General features: G+C 45.3%; 1 protein-coding gene across 1 annotated transcript in view; it reads left to right on the top strand.

Moving 5' to 3' along the window:
* KDM6A (lysine demethylase 6A) overlaps window positions 1–20,971 on the top strand; it is a gene marked incomplete in the record, with an annotated part of 3,528,619 nt that overhangs the window by 323,336 nt on the left and 3,184,312 nt on the right.

Raw genomic sequence — 20,971 nt, 5'->3', positions numbered from 1 at the left:
TCGAAGAGTCAGAGCGAAGGTGGTAAAACTTCTTGGAACAATGGCGTCAACTATAACATTGGTACCATTAGCAAGACTACATATGAGAACAGTCCAATGGCTTCGGTCATCCCAGTGGTCTTTTCAGCAGTTGCCCCTGCATCACCAGATACTAATCACAGATTCTTGCAAAAAGAATCTGTTGGTGGATTTAGCCAGGTCACCTTACCACAGGGACTCCCTTTGTACTGCACCAACCCGTTGCCACTGTGACCACAGATGCCTCTGATAGGGTGGGGGGGGGGCATTATCTAGGCAGGACTGTCCAAGGCACATGGCAAAATCATGAGGCCCATCTGCATATCAGTGTCCTAGAGATGAGTGGTGCTTCTAGCGTTGCAAGCACTTCACGACTTTCTCCCTCTAGGGATGATAGCTATCCAGACAGACATGTCTGTGGTATGGTATCTAAACAAACAAGGAGGAGCAGGATCTTATCCCTTACGCTGAGAGGCCCTGTGAGTTTGGAACTGGGCGATTTCTTCCCAACGCTTTCTCATCGCAACGCACATCCCGGGAACATCCAGCATGATAGCAGACAAGCTAAGCAGGGCAAATTTGTTACTTCACGAATGGTCTTTGAACCAGAAAGTAGGCTGACAGATCTTCCACAAATGGGGGCAACCCTGCTGCGATCTCTTTGCCAGCCCCATTAATGCCAAATGCAGCACGTTTTTCTCCCTCTCTCCCCCTTTGGGAGAGTCTCTGAGATGCACTCGTCCACGATTGGCCCCTGGGACTTTTTTATGCATTTCCTCCTTTTCCACGAATTCCCAAGGTTATACAGAAAGCAATGTTGTTGGAAGTAAGATGATCCTCCTCACTGGCCTCATCAGATTTGGTTCCTTTTCTTCAGGTCTCACCTCTTAGATTATCCATGGACTCTGGACCCAGTACCAGACCTCTTGACACACGTCAGGTTCTCTTCATCCCTGTCTCCACACTCCTGACAGCATGGCTGCTCCAGTTCCATCATTAGTCAGGCTTCATGATCTGTCTCCAGCTGTAACCCATGTCATTAACTTTTCTCAAGCTCTCGACTAGAAAATTGTAGAGCAGTAAATGGAAGAGATTTTCTATTTGGGCAGGTAACAGAAAGGTTAATCCATTTACAGCTCCCATTCCTATTGTCTTAGAGTTCCAATCAGAACTTTTTCACCAGGGATCATCAGCTGCTACACTCCAGAGTTCAGCTAGCAGCAATGTCTAATTTTCATGTGGGAATTAATGATTCTAACCTCATGTCCCACAAACTTTGCAAGACCTTTCTCAAAGGTTCTATGATAACACCTCCCATTCAAGATCCCATTCTTCCCTGGGATCTAAATCTAGTCCTGTCTAAACTTTGCCACCTTTTGAACCAGCCCATAGCGGTCAATTAAAATTTCTATCGTGGAAGACTTTTTTTTTTCTAGTGGCGATAACTTCAGCCAGACAAGTTTCCGAAATGCAAGCCCCATCAGTTAAACCTCCATACTTAATTTTTCACAAAGATAGGGTCTCTCTCTGGACGAATCCTTCCTTTTTCCCCAAGGGTTGCTCCCATTTTCACTTGAGTCAAACTATTGAATTGCCAGTAATCTTCCCCAATCACATCAGTAAAGCAGAATATAGAGTTCACCAACTGGATGTGCATAGGCAATTGCGTTTCTACATCCACAGAACTAAGGATTTAGAAAATCAGACCAGCTGTTCGTTTCCTTTGCTGAAACAAGAATGGGTTTGCCAATTTCTAAGGTCACACTATCAAACTGGATCTCTAACTGCTTTTCTTTCATTTATACTTCTGAGGGAAGAGAAGCGCATTCTACCAGATCATTTTCTACTTCTGCTGCCTTCCAAGCCAGGAATCCTATTGATAATATATGTGCAGCAGCAGCATGGGCTACCCCTCATACCTTCATTACCCATTATAAATTAGACCTAACTTCCAGGGTTAGGGCCTCATTTGGTTCCACGGTGCTCAGGAGTATTTTCCAGTGAACCACCCATACAAGATGCTAGGGACGTTGTCCCACACGTAATAATGGAGGCGAGATAGGACTACATAACATAAAGAAGTTATGTACTCACCATAACGTTCCATGTATGTAGCCCATCTCGCTGAACATTATTACGAATCCATCCACCAGCCTCCTTGGAGGATCTGGAAACAGTTTTCTATGGTGGTTTAAAGGACACTTTTTATTAGGGTTTTATTCTTCTGAACCTTTGTTCTCCTTTCTACTTTTTTTCCTTGTATAGGCTAGCAGCAAACAAGATCTGGGGAGTGTGCTTGTGCACCATGGGATACCTTCTAGTCACGAGCCAATCAGAAGTTTTCAGGCTTTCTAAAAGCGGCCGAGTCGAAGCAGAGGATCCACTCCGAATCCACACGTAGCAATGTTTGGCGAGATGGACTACATACATGGAACGTTATGGTGAGTGCATAACTTTTTTGTGCCGAAAAGTTTGCAATATACACTTCAGTATCTCCTATTGTTACAAAGGTATGAACTTTTGAAGTGTGAGGAGGACTTTCTTTGATTTTATCATAGCTTAGGCACTGCCCATTGGAAGTTACACGGCAAAGACAGTGAAAGAGTTAATGAGGTAAAGTTGCCCGTGAATATGGTATTTGGTTGGATAGTGAATGTTGCCAGTAAGCTTAAATACATGATGTTAAGTTGTCAGTCTCGCCTTCATTCTTGCTTGATGGGTTCGGAGCCGATCCTCTGCTCCGACTTGGCACTTTGCTAAGCTCGAGAGTCACTTTTACCAGCTTGAGGCAGCCCCATATCCCATGATGCAAGGCGGTAAGTACCCAGATCTCGTTTGCCGCTTCGCTGATGAGGTCCTCCTTTTGCCAGCTCCTGTTAAGTGTTTATATTTAAACTGCTTTTAGCCCCTATCAGATAAAAAAATAATTTTTTCTTAAAAATCTTTCATTTTTAGTTAATTGTAAGCCCCTTTTTTGACTAACTTTATTCTTCCTCCTTCATTTTTTTAGTCAGGCCTTCTTTCCCACCCATCCCCCCCCCTGTCAGGGTGTGTGTGTGTGTGTGTGTGTGTGTGTGTGAGGTTTTTACTAGTTGTCCTTTAATTTTAATTGTCTGATTTGGGACTGTGTGTACTGCTTGCGTATCCACAATGTCCAAAGAGCAGAGGGTCTCAGGCTTTAAGAAGTGTGACTCGTGCTGTCAGAAGATGTCTCTGACAGACGGTCACACTTCTTGTTTATACTGCCTGGGACCTCTCCACCTGCAGGACTCCTGTGCAATATGTCACTCTTTTAGCCAGAGAGTCCTGCGGGAAAGGAGAAACAAGCTCATTTTAAGGGGACTCCTTAAACCGGAGGGCTCCCCGGCCAAATCGGCTCCGGGAAAGCCTTCCAAGACTAAGGCCCAGGCTTCTGTACCTAAGCCTTCGGCCTTGGCTCCGACTTTGTCGGAGTCGAGATCGGCTCCGGCTGGAGCCAATCCGACCTTGGCTAAATCCTCGGCACCGATGGCTATCTGTGCCGATACTACTATGGTCACTTTGGTGTCTGTTCCGACTGGCTCCGACCACCATGTGGCCCAGGCTTCGGTGTCGGCGCCGACCGGCGCCGACACCGCTATTTCGATGCCTGCATCGGCTCCGGCTGGAGCCGATGCATCTAGATCTTCTCTCGGAGCCGAAAGTTATCGGCTCCGACTGGATCAGTGGGTTTGTCGGCTCCGATGGTTCCTTCGAGGAAGAGGTCCAGGTCCCCCTCTTTGGAACCGATTCTGTCTGCTCCGGCCTCACCTCTTCTTTCGGAACGGAGCCATCGGAGCCGATCATCTAGGTCTTCCAGGTTATCAGGCCATGATTTAGAGAGGGTGGTAAGCAGATTATTAAAATCACAGGCACTGGCCCAGATGCTTCATAGTCAGTCTCAACAGACGACTATTAGTCCACACCCCCTTCAAGTTCCTCCTTCGAGACTACAACAGAGTTTGGAGCTGGAGTCTACGGGAATAGTTACGGCTATGGCTGAGGGGCAGATACCCCCTCCTTCTGCACCTTCAGCATCTACTCTTATCTCCTCCTCGAGACCTTCCTTGGAGGGATTCGGTGGTCGGGCTTCCCTGGTCTCCGAGGGGGTGAGTGGCATCGGACCCGTGTCCGACCTCGCTCTTCCCCTTGGAGCTTCGGCCTTGGTGAGCTCGTCTCCGACATCTGCCTCTGAGCCTTCTCTTTCGGTGGGCCCGGGAGTCCCAGTTTCTTCGGAACGGGTCCTCTCGGATCTCCCTGGGAGGGGAGCCTTCGAGGTGATGCGTGTGCTGGCCACTGGGCTCAGTCAGCAGTCTATTCCCTTAGCTCCTCCCTCTACAGTGCCTGTCGATATCTCTTCCCACTCTCTTGCTCCCGGACCTAGAGATCCACCGCCTCAGGTTTCCCCACTGGGAAGAACCCCCTCTTCCGAGGATTCTCCTGACCAGTCAGGAGATCCTCCGCGCAAGAGGACTTGTAAGAGGAAACACCTGGACTCCCCTGAGTCTGCCACTTTGGATACCGACTTAGATGAGTCTGAGGGGTCCCCAAGATCCCCCTCTGAGGATGTCTCCTTTTCAGACATCCTGGAACTCCTAAAACAGAGGGGAAACTGGCACTCCATAAATCCCTCCGAGGATGAGTCTGTATACCTAGAGGCGTTTGGATCTCGACCCTCCACCTCCTGGGTGTCTCCACCTTTCGACCCCCTTATGGAGGTTATTGCTCGGAAGGCTTGGGCTGCTCCTGATTCTGTAGAGCCAGTTCCTAGGAGGCCATCTAAATTTATTACAGCCCCTTCTGAAAAGCAATTCCTTACAAAAGGTGTCCCTGTTGATGTCATGGTGGTGGCGGCCGCCACTAAGAAGGAACTTGCAGATCCTTCCGTACCAGTCCATCCTCCTAATAAGGATTCTAGGACCATGGACAGGTATGGTAAGCGGATGTTCTCTTCAGCGACCTTTACCATGCTTTTGCTGAACTATTTATGTCACTTCACCAGACTCCAAAGGGACATCCTTAAAGAACTAGGTGAAGTAGTACAGGATCCTACAGCTCCAGGGGCTCAAGAAAAGATTGCTTCTCAGCTAGGAATCCTGAATTCTATAGCTAACTCCTCCATGCGACTGATTTCGTATGCAGCAGATTGAGCGAGTAGAGCCGCAGGTACAGGAGTGGCTCTCAGACGTCAATCCTGGATGCGGCTCTGTAATTTTGCAGATCCCTTTAAGGCGTCCTTCACGAATTCTCCCTTTGATGGGTCAGCATTGTTTGGCCCTCAAGTGAAGGATGCATTGACCAGGTGTGAGCAGGATGGCAAGACTCTTTCTGCCGTAGGGGTCCATTTTTCTACCCCCTCTAGACCTTACCCCAAAGGTCAGAAGGGCGGAAAAATGTGGTTCCATAAATCCCAAGGAGTCACGCCAGACACACGTGGTCAGTTTACCCCTAGAGGCAGAGGGGGGTAATAATAACAGACGCCGCTCCAGAGGCAGAGTGGGTCCACAAAACCAGGGAAGCAGAGAGCCTCTCTGACAAGCCCTTCCAGCATCCCTGAGATGTTGCCCGACTGTCCATCCTTGGAGGCAGTCTGGGGAAGACTATCGCTGTACCCAGAAGCCTGGCGTTCCCTCTCACAAGACAGATGGGTACAGTCGATCATATCCGAGGGTTACAAAATTCCTTTCGAGGAAAGTCCCTTCACTCACAAAAATTCCCTTCCAGATGTGCCACCCGGTCTAAGGGAAATAGCAAAGTTAGAAGTATCAAAGCTTCTACAAAAGAGGGCCATTCAGTCAGTTTCAACAGACCATTCAGAGCCCGGAATCTACTCAAGGTTCTTTTTGGTCCCCAAAAAGACGGGAGACTGGAGACCAATATTGGATCTCAGCAGACTCAACAAGTCTGTGAGAAAGACAAGATTTCGAATGGTCACACTTCAATCAATTTTGCCCTTCCTGGGCAAGGACAACTGGATGTGCTCAATAGACCTTCAGGATGCGTACTATCACATAAAAATTCACAGACGCTCCAGAAGGTTTCTCCGCTTTCGGCTGGGGTCCAGTCATTTTCAATTCAGAGCCCTGCCCTTTGGTCTCACTACAGCCCCCAGTGTGTTCACTGCTCACCTGAGACGTCAAGGATTCCAGGTGTTTCCGTATCTCGACGACTGGCTCCTTTCAGCCACCACCAGGCATCAACTTCTCCAAGCCAGGGATTACACCCTAAATCTCTGCACTCAATTAGGAATTTCGATTAACTACAAAAAATCCTCCTTATTGCCCTGCCAGTCTATTACTTTCATAGGCGCAAACTTAAACACTGTTCGGATGTCAGCAACTCTCACAGACCAAAGAATCTCAGATATCCAAAGTCACGTGCGGATCATCCTTGCCAGCAAAAAGGTGCAAGCCAGAATGGTTCTGAAGGTGTTGGGCCTCATGGCAGCGGCCATTACCCTTCTTCCCTTGGCCCGCTTCTACATGCGTCTTCAATGGATGTTGTTCACCCAGTGGTCTTACTAACAACTTCCCATGCGTCACCAAATCCTGGTGACACAAGTTTGCAAAAATCATCTATCCTGGTGGATTTCTTCTCCCCAGATTCATCAGGGCAGACCCTTTGTATCCCCGGCCCCGGTAGCCACAGTCACTACGGACTCCTCCCTGATCGGGTGGGGGGGTCATTATCAGGGCAGGATGGTTCATGGGACGTGGCAACCGTTCGAATACCACCTGCACATAAATGTCCTAGAGATGAGAGCAGTGCTTTTAACGTTGCAAGCCCTCAACGACTTTCTTCCCTTGGGAACAATTGCAGTTCACACAGACAACATGTCTGTAGTATGGTATATCAAACAGGGCGGATCCAAGTCCTACCCCTTGTGTCGAGAAGCTCTCAGACTTTGACAATGGGCAATCTCCTCTCATCGGTTTCTGGTAGCAACGCATATCCCTGGGAAAACCAACTTTTTAGCGGACAGATTGAGCAGAGCTATTCTCATGCCTCACGAGTGGTCTCTCAAACAATCTATAGTGGAGGAGATTTTTCTAGAATGGGGCCGCCCATGTTGCGATCTTTTTGCTACTCCCCAAAACAGCAAATGCCCAGACTTCTTTTCTCTCTTCCCACTTCCAGGCCACCCCCCCAGAGACGCTCTTACCCAGGATTGGCCCCAGGGACTTCTTTATGCTTTTCCTCCCTTTCCGTTGATTCCACAAGTACTCCAGAAAGCCACCGTTTTGAGAGCCAAAATGATTCTCATTGCCCCCTATTGGCCTCGACAAATTTGGTTTCCGTTCCTCCATCGTCACCTTTTGGTGCAGCCGTGGCATCTGGACCCAGTACCGGACCTTCTGATTCACCAATCGGGTCAGCTGCATCGGTCTATTCCTTCTCTCAACCTCACAGCTTGGTTGCTCCACTTCTTCCTTAGCCAGGCTTCCTATGATCTCTAACCCGGTTAGGGATATCATAGTGGCTTCCCTTAAAATCCTCTACTAGAAGGATTTATACCAGCAAGTGGAAACGCTTTTCTTGTTGGGCAAAATCAAAAAATATAGATCCCTTTACTGCCCCTGTTCATGCAGTTTTGGATTTCTTAGCGGAAATCTTTCACTCGGGCTCTAAATCTTCCACAGTCAAAGTTCAATTGGCTGCTATCTCGAACTTTCATGTCTGGTTCGCAGATCACAACATTATGTCCCACAGGCTTTGTAGAGCTTTTCTAAAAGGAATTTTCCTCCTTAAACCTCCTGTCAGGAGTCCTCCTCCTCAATGGGACCTAAATCTAGTGCTGACATCCTTGATTCTTCCTCCCTTCGAGCCAGCTGTTTCATGTTCTCTGAAGTTTCTTTCATGGAAAACACTCTTCCTTGTTGCTATTACCTCGGCCAGGAGAGTGTCCGAACTTCATGCTCTCTCTGTTCATCCCCCTTATTTGGTCTTCCACAAGGACAGGGTGTCCTTGAGAACTAATCCAACCTTTTTGCCTAAGGTGGCCTCGAAAACTAATTTGAACCAATCTATTGATCTTCCGATCTGTTTGAGTAATTAGGGAAAAATACAGGAACAGAAATTACATTATCTTGATGTTCACCGCCAACTCGGATATTATTTGGACAGAGCAAAACAATTCAGGAAATCCAATCCGCTCTTTCTTTCATATGCTGAAAATAAGAAAGGCCTTCCTGTCTCCAAAGTGACCTTATCTAGATGGCTTTCTTCCACCATCTCCGAAATATATCCGCTCAGGGGAAAACAGCTGTGCTCAAAACCAAAAGTGCATTCAACCAGAAGCTTAGCCACTTCCACAGCTTTTCAGGCTAGACTTCCATTAGACACTATTTGTGCAGCAGCCACTTGGGCCACTCCTCATACCTTTGTTTCTCATTACAAATTGGATTTGGCCTCCAGGGATAGAGCCAGTTTTGGCTCTACAGTTCTCAAGAGTCTGTTCCATTGAGCCACCCAGGATAGAGGTGCTAGGGACGCGGTCCCATCAAGCAAGAATGAAGGCGAGATTGACAACTTAACATTGAGAAGTTATGTACCTACCATAACGTTCCATGTTAGCTGTCTTCTCTCGCCTTCTTTCTTGCGACCCTCCCTCCTGCCCCCTGGCCTGGACAGACCTTTTTTCTCCCTATCTGGAAGATTGCTTCTTAAGACCAGCTAGTTCTGGCCTTTTATATAGCCCATCCTTTAGGCGTTTTGCCTTTCTTTCCTTCTAGGAAGGTTTTTTGTGCTGGGTGTTGTTGCCTATAGGTACCAAACGAGATCTGGGTACTTACCGCCTTGCATCATGGGATATGGGGCTGCCTCGAGCTGGTAAAAGTGACTCTCGAGCTTAGCAAAGAACCCATCAAGCAAGAAAGAAGGCGAGAGAAATCAACTAACATGGAACGTTATGGTAGGTACATAACTTCTCATTATGGGTTTCCTGGGTCATATCAACAAACAAAATCCCATTTCACTTCCTTGCAATTTACATGGGATTTTGTTTGTTGATTTTAACTTGGAGAAGCCCAAGTGCATTATCCTGTTTGACCATCCTCGAGATGCATTTATTTTTGATGTAAATCAAGCCACCTCCACCTTTAGTCCAGGTCTGTGTTGTAGCTGGTTTAAATTTGTGGAAGGTGTTGTTGCCTTGCACTGTTGGTCTGCTTTCCACTGCTTTAAACAGTGTGTTGGTGATTTCACAGATGACAGCATTCTCTTAGTTCAGAAGAGTTTGTAGGGAATGGTGTTTGTTGAGACTCCTAGCTTTGACCAGCAACACCTTCACGCTGTTGGGATTCAGTGCTGAAGCAAAACAGTAGCACTAATTCCAAGATGAGAGGGAGGCCACAGGCTCTTTGTTGATGAGTAAGTCTTGTCCCAGATGATGCAGTGGTATATAGGCTTGTTGTAGCCTTTTCCCAGTAGATGCCTTGAATAGCAACCAGACCAGACACTTTCCAATCAAACGGTCTGGAGTCGATGCCCTTTGCTCAGTTTCACAGGAGCAAAACACAAGTACAAATTCCAAGGTGGCACATACAAAGCTGTTATCAGGCTTTCTGGTGATCAGCAATTTCCAGGAAATAATGGCCCTATGTTTCTTCTCACCATGAGCAAAATAGAAACACAAATCCCAAGATAACTACTGAGAGGCAGAATGTGCGTTGTCCAGTAATTGGTGGTGTTTGACTATATGTTGCTGATTTTTAAAGGTAAGATGGAAAAAATAGGTTAATAACTTAATTGCTGTTTACACTAAATGGGTGGATATGAAAGAGAGTAACTAGAACCTTCAGCAACTTAAGGGGAGAGAGAGACCAGTTTTAAAAGAGCAGGGTAGATTGGAATGGGGTGGACAGTTTAGTATCTTGGGAGTATGGAATACAGTGAGGTGCCCTACACATTTAAATAGCTGAAGGGTTATTTCACAAAAAGATCATTTTGTGCTTACGGACAGCCAATGAAAGAGGAGTAGGAAGGAAATAAGTGATCAAATTAAAGAGTCTGGTAACTAGAGAGATACGAATTTAAAAGCAACAGTACCTGGGTGGGGGTAAAATTTTAATTACTGTGTGACTCTCAAGAGAGACTGGTTCGGTCCCTTTCCTTGCTTAAATATGCACTTGAAAGGGAGAATACAAGAAACACATTGAAAAGAAAATGCACTACAGTAGACAGAATAGAAGGCAATGAAGCAATAAAAATTACAAAAAGAAAAAAAATTAACATTTCCCTCTCAGCAGTCTGACAGAGTCTGAGATTTTCCAGTAAGCAACCCCCAGTCAGGATTTGAGTCTTCCAATAGGGCCAAAGCCACAGGCATTGCTTTCCTGAAAGGAACTTCAACTCTGACTATTTTAAAGGCAGCCACCTGGTCCTGTGGTACACCCTTACCAAGCACTGCAATTTTGGGGCCATATCCAGGTCTAGGGCAGGGTTTCCACATTTTAGTTGTGGCAAACATTTTCTGTGAAATAAGAAAGTGTTTATTGGACTACCACCTGACTTTTCAGTCACTTTAAACTGTAAAGTGCTTCTTTTTTACTTTTGTTTGAAAAGTTGTCAAGTCTACTTTTCTGGTGAAAATAGTGTTTAAAATAATTTTAGGAACTGATGAAGTGTGTGTTCTATTCACAGTGTATTTAGGTGAGAAACACTACTGTTACTACATATCTCTCTTACCAATTGTTGCTGTATGTGACAGCTGGACTTCAAGCTTCATTTTTGGTTTTGCCTTGGAACAGCTTACTAGTTCCTTTTTTCTTCCACCACAAAATGAGGAAAATTTCCAGACAGTCTTTGTCCCTTCAGCAAGCTACAAATTTGCCTTTGCTGCAGGTGGGCGACTCTGCCATGGCAGTTTCTGATTTCTCAGGCCATTCAACTTCTGCTTGTTTCTTCTGGTGTAGTCCCGTCAGCCAGCATGTACCTGGGATTAGACACGTCCTCTGTAGCTGGAGTGTCCCTGGTAGGTATGACAGAACTAGTTTTGTCTGTGTCTGAGGAAGGAGCAAGGAGTGCATCTATGCCTGTCCAGACTGAGCTGTCTGATCTGTGTCTGAGGAAGGTGCAAGGAATGCATCTATGCCTGTCCGGACTGAGCTGTCTGATCTCTGGGAAAATGTCCTTAACAGGAGTCTGTTGCCTTCTAAAAAAAAAAAAAAAAAAATTTCTTTAAAAAAAAAAAAAAAGATCAGAAATTAAACATTTATATTCGGTTCTTACTTTGCTACGTAAGACAGGTATGACTTACTGTGCTTGGCGCAGGCTGCGTCTACACTTTTCACTTGGGGTTTACTGGTTTAAAAAAAAAACCAAAAAAACGTAATTCTGTGATACCGTGGTCTAAAGAACAGGGAAATTATTTTGAGGGAGCAACTTATGATGTTCGTGTTACTCTGCTGCAGTCATCACATTAGGGTTATCCTGCAGTCAGGCTGTAACGCAGTCGGGCCGAGTTCCAAAGTCTTGGTCCGGCGTCTGTTGCTGTCACTTCTTCCCCGACGTCAATGCGCCAGGGCTATACAAGAGGCATCCGATGCCAGTTTCTTCAGTCTTTATTGCCGCGTGGTGCCCGAAGCAGAAGCAGTTAGCAAGTGCTGGTTGGCCGAAACCTGAGATTTTCAAATCGAATTTCAGTCCGAAGTCTTCAATAAAGCTAAGTACCCTGTTGGGGAACCTTTTTTTGCCTCAGTCCGATGTCAGAAAAAGTTAACAATTGCATTTCTTGTGGGAAGCAAATACCTCATAAGGGCTTCCATTCTTATTGTATTCCTTGCCTAGGCCCAGACCACAACATCACAGGTTGTCTGTTTTGTGCTAGGTTTAATAAACTAACCGTCAACACCATTTTGACTTCACACTACCTTAATGTGGTAAGAACTTTAATTATATCATGCTGTTGGAGCAGCCAACCGGCATGCATAAAAAAAATGCAAGGATAAGGACAGGCAGCCTAAGAACAAGCCAGACTCTGAGGCCTCTGCTGGGTCTGTTGCCGGTTCTCCGGTTTTCAGTGAGGTGCCTACGCAGCCCCTGACAACTGTAGAATTGGAACCCCCGACAGCTGCGGATTCTCAAGCGGAGTGTACATCGCAGCCATCTTCATTAGGCCCTTCCGACACCGGAGCAGAAGGAGATCCCGGTGCAGTAGAAACAAGTTCGGTTGCAGAAGATGTCTTCAGACGGACTACACTCGCCATTAAATCTTATGCTAAGCTTAAAACTCAAAAAGACACTACATCAGTCTAGAGTTCAAGGCCCCATGCCTAAGAAACGGATGCTTAAGATGGCTGAAGATTTGATTACCTTAATCAGGGGTTCCCATCCCCCTCCAGATAGAAGACCAAGACAAGAGGAGGATTATGCTTCCTCTGACCGGGTTTCTCTTTTCTCAGATTCTTCTGAGGAACAGGATTACACTTTTCCCCCTTATGAAGACTCTGATGCTGAAGACACTATTCCCTCAGCATCTCCCCATGAAGACTACTCCTTTGGGGAAACTTTACATACCATAAGGGAACATTTCCACTGGGAAGGCCAGGACTACTCTGATTCTAAGAAAAGGCTCCGAGTGTTCCTTTTACTACCCCAGCACAGACCACTTGCTATCCCTCCAGTTTTAGACATTGTGGATGATGTTTACTTGGAGTCTAGTCCAAATCCCGACTCTCTACCTCCTGCTCCAGCCAAACCAGACAGGTACTACAGAGTACCTGACTCACACAAATTCCTTTATAAAAGCCCTGTGGCTGACCCAGAAACAAATTCCCAGGGTCCCAAAGGGGCTAAAGCTTCTATGGCTAAAACTCCTGTGCCCTCTGAAAGGGATTCCAGAGCCCTAGATAGATGGGGAAAGAAGATGTACACTTCAGCTATTCTGGCTTTGAGAGCTTTAAATTGTCAGTTTCACATGCTGAAATGTCAGCAATTCCTAATGTCTCAATTAAAACAAAAAATGAGCACACATTCTGAACAGTCTGAATTCAAGGAAATGTAGGATCTGTTGCATGCAGCTGAACATGTGGGCAAACATACTTTACAGTGTGGATTTGATTGATTGGAAGCTTCCTGTAGAGCAGCTGTTACTGGGTCTGTCATACATAGACTTGCTTGGTTAAAAGAACAAACCCTACCTGATCATGTTAAAGCAAAATTATTGGATGCACCTTTACAGCAGGATGCATTATTTGGTGTCAAAGCAGAAGAGTTTTAAAGAAAATGGAGGATAAGTCTAAGTCTATGTAGATGGTCAAGGATTTTTTGCAGGTACAACCCCCTCATTTCAGCAGAAATTGGCCAACAAAAAACTGGTCCTTTCCAGCTTCTGACAGATCACAGAGGGGCAAGTACAGATGCCAAAGGGGCAGAGGTCAGTCACAAGGCCCTTACAAACCTTGCCAATGGGGTACTGCTACCCAGAAAGGAGGAGAAGACAGGCCCCAAGCTAGCAGAAGACAAACACAATGACTCAGTCCTCAAACTACCAAGCAAATCTCTCTTGGCAGCTCCCTTGGGAGGAAAATTAGCACTTTTTGCAAACAACTGGCACACCATCACAAAAGACAAATGGGTCCTAAACATTGTCTCAAGGATACATATTCTGCTTTCATACCTTGCCAAGGATAAAAGGAATGCCAAACCTGCCACCAAATCAAAGGACACAGGCACAAAAACAAATTACAGCTCTCATGGGCATGAGAGCCATTCAACAGGTACCTACACAGGAGCAAAGACAAGGATTTTACTCAAGACATTCTAGTCCCAAGAAAAGACAAAGCATGGAGACCCATTCTGGATCTTTCAATTCTGAACACCTATCTACAAGTACCAAAATTCAAGATGCTAACACTACAGCAGCTTCTTCCCATGTTGGGCAAGAATGCTTGGCTAGTAACGTTGGACCTCAAGGAGGCATACCTGCATGTCCCTATCAGACAAAATTGCAGAAGATACCTCTGCTTCATTGCAGGTTCAACCCATTATCAGTTCTCTGCACTGCCCTATGCCTTATGTACTGCGTCCAGGGTCTTCACAAAATGCTTGGCACCAGTAATTGCATACTGCAGACAGAGGAATTCAAATATACCAATACCTGGACGACTGCCTTATTCAAGCAGAAAGCAAGGACATTCTATTAAAGCATCTGGCATTTGTCAAACACCTTCTAAGTTGCCTTGGGTACACAGTAAAAGAAAAGAAATCAAAACTAGTGCCCTCACAAAACATAATATTCCTGGGTGCCAGCTTGACTACAACGGCCCAGATGGCTTATCTCATGCCAGACGAGCAACAACAGCTGACTCAGTACTTCAAAATAATGGCAACAAAGACCCATCTCCCTGCAAGAAAAATTCTGCAGGCCTTGGGATTCATGGCATCCTGCATACTACTAATACCATTTGCAAAACTGCATATGAGGAAATTACAATGGTACCTGAAAAGCGTATGGACTCAGCACAGCTTGGAAACAATGATACCACTCATTCCCTGCCTTCAACAGGAGTTTTTATGGTGGGCACAGGCATGTCACCTCAACAAGGGTCAGCCTTTCACCTTACCCCACAGTCAGGCAAACTGTGACAACAGATGCATCGGACTATGCTTGGGGAGCACACATGGCAGGACAGTGCATTCAGGGAAAATGGACTACAGATCAAAGGCATCTGCATATCAATAAAAAAAAAATGCTAGCAGTACAGAATGCCTTAACAGCTTTCAAGGACCTCTTACACCCAGGACAAGTAATAATAAAGATGGACAATACCACAGTAATGTGGTACATAAGCAAGGGGGCACACATTCCTACCCTCTATGCAGGCAAGCAATGACCTTGTGGAACACCACTGTCTTACCAGGTTCAATTACAAGCACAATTCCTGCCAGGAAAGAAAAACACATTGGCAGACTACCTAAGCAGAAACATCATGGATCCCCACGAGTGGAAACTAGATCCACAAGTATTTGCAATGATTACTAAAAAATGGGCACACACAGACATAGATCTGTTTGCCAACCCCCAAAACTACCAACTTCAAAAATTTTGCCCAAGGATATTCCATCCACAAGCTTGGAAAGTGGACACCCTCTCATTCAGTTGGAAAACATTAACAGTGTATGCCTTTCCTCCACTGCCTCTTCTAGCAAAGGTACTGCTGAAAGTCAGATTAGAGAGGCCACAAATGATGCTCATTACACCATACTGGTCACGCCAGCACTGGTATCCAATTCTAAGGAACATGGCTCACGGCCCACCATGGATTTTACCACAAATTCCTCACCTGCTCACCCAGCGAGACTATCAGATTCTACACAGCCAGCTCAAGACTTTAAACCTGGCTGCATGGCAAATTACCTAAACAACCAGCCAACACGTCTATCTAAAGTGGTTATGGATATCATTCTCGGACAGGAGGCCCAGCACCAGGAAAACCTATTCAGACAAATGGAAAAGATTTTGCGCCTGGAACCAGGCTAAAGGCCAAAATCCCCTTGATCCAAACATTCCTAAGATTCTACAATATTTTACTGAGTTGTTGCACAAAGGATTTTCCTTTTCATCTATTAAGATCCACGCCTCAGCAATTTCAGCTCATTACAACATGGATCCTCCTCTATTTTCACATCCACTACTAAGACAGTACCTCAGAGGGGCTAAGAACATAAGACCGCCCAGGAGAGCACCAACACCTATTTGGGATCTCAACTTTGTTCTGGAAAAGCTTACACTGCCGCCCTTTGAACCAGCATTTTCAGCTGATTTAAAATTTTTTTCATGGAAAACTGCCCTGCTACTAGCAATAACTTCAGTTAGAAGAGTCTCTCAGAGCTACAGGCACTAATGGCAGTGGAGCCTTTCCGCATTTTTCATCAAGGCAGAGTCCCTCTACGAACTAACCCTTCCTTTATGCCAAAGGTGGTATCCAGTGTGGCCCTAAACCAAACCAGTGATTTGGCCACCTTTTTCCCAAATCCCCAGAACAAAGGAGAAAGACTCCTGCACTCTTTGGACATTCACAGGCAATTACGTTACTACTTGGATAAAACCTAAGACTTTCAGAAAATCTGACCAGCTCTTTGTAGCCTATGCTGCAGGATCACAAGGAAAAGCCATCTCAAAACAGACCATTTCAAAATGGATAAGACATTGCATACGTTTCTGTGACGCATCGTGGGAAACCGGTACCTGCGAACATTAGGTCCCACTCCACCAGGGCTACAGCTACATCAGCAGCCTTTCTCAGGGGGGTGCCAACCAAGGGTATTCTGGAAGCTGCAACTTGGAGTTCAGTGCACACCTTCACCAAACACCATCACTTGCCTCTATATTCTAAGATTTGAGCTGGTTTTGCCACTGCAGATGTTCTTCGTCTCACATTGCTGCAGTCATAACCTGTGGGTAGTCCGCTGTCCTCTGTCAGCCCGAATACCAAAGTATTAGGCTGGCGTCTGTCATGGGCGCTCAGAACTGACGTCAGTATGCAGTAGTACTTAAGCGCATGACCGACGCTATATCCTCAGTCTTTCTTGCCGCATGGTCTGAAGCAGAAGCAGCGTTTGCAAGTGCCGTTCGGCGTCCTGAAATTTTCGTTTTTCGAGTTTCAGACCGAAGACCAAGTTGGGCTAAGTACCCCGTTGGGGAATATTTTTGTCTTTTCTTGCCTCAGTTAATCCGGATGTCAGAAAAAGTTAATTGTATTTCTTGTGGGAAACAGATACCTCATAGGGACTATCACTCTCTCTGTATTCCTTGCTTGGGGCCTGAGCACAACGTAGTCGGGTGTCGCTTTTGCGCTAGATTTAATAGCGCACCATTAAACGCAGATTAGATTGTGCTAGGCTTGTTTTCTGTAAGCGGTGTAACTACAACATGCCGTCGGATCCTCTGCCCGCTACCGCAAAGAAGCGAAAAGATAAATCGTTAAAGTCTAAACAGGATGAGTCGTCCGTTGCGGATGCCGGTTCTATGGAAACTACGGTTGAATCTGTGGATCCAGCCGAGGTCTCGGCTGAATCACAGGGGGAACCTTTAATTTTACAGGAATTGGCCTCTCAGGAGTTAGGTCAGGCCGAGGGGGCTTCTCAAGTTTCTGTAGTCCCATCATTGCAAAAGGTTATTAGGCCTTCTACTTCTGTCACTAAGGGCCCTGCTAAAGCTAAACCTGGTCTTTCTGGTACAGGCATCAGCCCTAGTTCTTCGGGCTCTGTTCCTAAAAAACATATGTTGAAAATGGCAGAGGATTTGATTACTTTAATCAGGGGTTCTATGCCCCCTCCAGGCAAGAGGCGTAGGGTGGAGACAGATGTGGAGGGATTGGAGCATTCCTCAGATTTTTCTGAGTCTTCAGCTGAGGACATTCAGGATTTTCCTCCCTATTCTGATTCGGATGCAGAGGATTCCTGTCCTTCTGCTTCTCCTCCAGAAGATTTTTCCTTTTCTGAAACCCTGCACTCCATGAGGGAGCATTTCAAGTGGGAAGGTCAGGATTTTTCAGATTCTCGTAAGAGGCTTAGGGAATTTTTGTTTTTGCCACAACATAGACCTTTGGCTATTCCCCCTGTTTTAGATGTTGTTCAGGATGTTTTTTCTGAAGCTTCCCTTAATCCTGATTCTTTACCCCCTGCCCCTGTCAAGCCAGACAGGTATTAGAGTTCCAGAGGCTCATAAATATTTGTATAAGAGTCCTAGAGCTGACCCGGAAACTATTAGTCAAGGACCTAAGGGTGTCAGGGCTTCGGTAGTTAAGAATCCAGTACCTCTGGATAAAGATTCTAGGGCTTTGGATAGGTGGGGTAAGAAAGTGTATACCTCCTCCACGCTAGCTATGAGGGCTTTAAATTGCCAGTTTCATATGCTGAAGTATCAGAACTTTGTTAGGTCAGTTGAAATCTAAGGTAGATGCTTTAGCTGAGGGTATAGAGTGTAAGGAATTGCAGGACTTAGTTCATGCCTCAGATCAGGTTGGTAAGCATTCCTTGCAATGTGGCTTTGATGCTCTTCAGGCTTCCTCCAGGGTGGTTGCCACTGGTTCAGTTATTCATAGGCATGCCTGGCTTAGGGATCAAAATTTGTCAGAGCTTGTTAAAGCTCGAATTTTGGATGCTCCTCTACAATCTGAAGTTCTTTTTGGTTCTCCTGTGGAGTCAGTTTTGAAAAAAATGGAAGACAAAGCTAAGTCCATGCAGACGGTTAAGGAATTTTTACAAGTGCAGCCCCCTAAGTTTAGCAGGAATTGGCCTGCAAAAAGATGGTCTTACCCTTCTTCCGAGTTTCAGTCTAAGGGCAGGTCTAGACGTGGTAGGGGCAGAGCTCATGCTCCAGGTTCTTTCAGACCTAGGACTTAGAGTTCTCCTGCACAATCTTCTGGGGAGGGCAGGGGTCAGCCTTTTCGTAAACAGACCCAATGACCTGTATCTCCAGCTGCCAGACTCTGCCTGTCTGGCAGCTCCTCTAGGAGGAAAGTTGGCACTTTTCAAGCAAAATTGGCTTTTGGTCACCCAGGACAAATGGGTGCTGGACATTATAAATCAAGGCTACAAGTTTTATTTTCACACCTTGCCTCCTTTCAAAGGCATGGCGGATGTACCTCCTCAGCAAAGGCTGGAGGCTCACAAACAGATTTCTTTACTTTTGCAAATGGGGGCGATCCAGGTGGTGCCTCCGTAGGCCTGGGGTTTTATTCTCGCCTATTCCTTGTGCCAAAGAAAGGAAACACTTGGAGGCCAATTCTGGATTTGTCCATTCTCAATACATAAACCAACGTAAAAACAGCGCTGATAAAACGATAACCACAACAACTTCAGCAACCAGTCCAGGAAACTTCCACCACAATGGAAGTAATGCGCACAAGCACCAAACAATGTTAAAGCTCACAATAAGGTTCCACAACGATGGAATTCGTATGCTAAAGCACCAACAGCAATAAAGCTCACAATGAGGTTTCACAAGCACCACACAGTTTATTAACGTACCAAATTTGTATGAAACACGTTTTCATCAGACTCGACTTAGTCAGATAATGCTCACAACCAACCATTCCCCTCATTTAAATACATCTGTTAATTAATTGAATAATGGACACATTAATAAATTGTAATAATTAAACAAACAATCAATATTAAATAAACCTAAAAACTAGATTAAAAACATTTGGATACCTTAAAATATACATTTAAAATAAACCACTTTTTGAACATAGTGTAAATATTCATATCATGTGACATACTCTGTCTATATATAAAAGAAAATTTATATTTTAAGGTATCTAAATGTTTTTAATCTAGTTTTTAGGTTTATTTAATGATTGTTTGTTTAATTATTACAATTTATTAATGTGTCCATTATTCAATTAACAGATGTATTTAAATGAGGGGAATGGTTGGTTGTGAGTATTATCTGACTAAGTCGAGTCTGATAAACTTGTTTCATACAAATTTGGTACGTTAAACTGTGTGGTGCTTGTGAAACCTCATTGTGAGCTTTATTGCTGTTGGTGCTTTAGCATACGAATTCCATCGTTGTGGAACCTTATTGTGAGCTTTAACATTGTTTGGTGCTTGTGCGCATTACTTCCATTGTGGTGGAAGTTTCCTGGACTGGTTGCTGAAGTTGTTGTGGTCATTCTCAATACATACCTAGACATTCCAAAGTTCAAGATGTTAACTTTACAGCAACTTCTGCCTCTGCTAGGCAAAGATCACTGGATGGTAACTCTGGATCTCAAAGAGGCTTATCTTCACATTCCTATCGGGCCCAGCTGCAGGAGATTCCTGCGTTTTCGGGCTGGTACTTTTCATTATCATTTCTTTGCATTGCCCTTTGGCTTATCTACTGCGCCCAGGGTATTCACAAAGGTCCTGGCTCCTGTGATAGCCTTCTTAAGACTAAGAGGAATACAAATTTATCCTTATCTGGACGATTGCCTGATTCTTGCTCAAGACGAAGTCAAGTTACTTCAACATCTACAGTATGTAATGGCAGTTTTAAGGTGCCTAGGGTATTCTGTGAATGAAACAAAGTCCAGTCTAGTACCCTCTCAGGACATGTGCTTTCTGGGTGTGAGACTGAATACAGCCTCTCAGATGGCCTTTTTGACCCCGGACAAACAAAGAAATCTTCACCTGTACTTCCAGCAATTATCCCTAATGTCCAGGCTGACTGCAAGGACAGTCCTTCAAGCCTTGGGGTTCATGGCATCTTGCATTCTGGTACTTCCCAATGCCAAACTGCATATGAGGAAGCTACAATGGTATCTCAAAAATGTATGGACTCAACACTGCCACGATTTGGACACTGTCATTCAGATATTACCTTGCATCCAGAGGGAATTCTTGTGGTGGGCTCAGGAATGTCACCTAAACAAGGGACTCTCTGTGACCCTACCAGAGGCGAGTCAGATCTTAACGACGGATGCCTCAAGACACGTGGCTTCCCAGACTACAGCATTTGCATATCAACATGAAGGAGATGTTAGCAGTCCAATTTGCCCTGATGGCCTTCAAGGATCTACTTCAACCAGGACAGGTGTTGATTCAAACAGACAACACAACTGTTATGTGGTACATCAACAAGCAGGGGGGAACCCATTCTTACCCTCTTTGCAGACAAGGTATGATTTTGTGGGAGACTGCTGTGAGGTTGCACATCACGCTTCAAGCACGGTTTCTGCCAGGAGCACAGAACTCCTTAGCAGATGTTTTGAGCAGACAAATTGTGGATCCCCACGAGTGGAAATTGGATCCTCATGTATTCCAACAGTTGACAGTGGCTTGGGGAACTCCAGACCTAGATCTGTTGGCTTCTCCACTAAATTTCCAACTGCCAAAATTTTGCACAAAGATGTTTCACCCAAAAGCTTGGAAAGTGGATGCTCTATCTTTCATTTGGAACAACCTTCACGTCTATGCTTTTCCTCCTCTGCTTCACCTTCCC

This window comes from Protopterus annectens, chromosome 5.part0 (genome assembly GCF_019279795.1).
Source record: "Protopterus annectens isolate FY-2018-M chromosome 5.part0, PAN1.0, whole genome shotgun sequence".
NCBI classification, from domain to species: domain Eukaryota; kingdom Metazoa; phylum Chordata; order Ceratodontiformes; family Protopteridae; genus Protopterus; species Protopterus annectens.
Note: the sequence above shows the minus strand (reverse complement) of the source record. Positions and strands in the feature narration are given on the sequence as shown.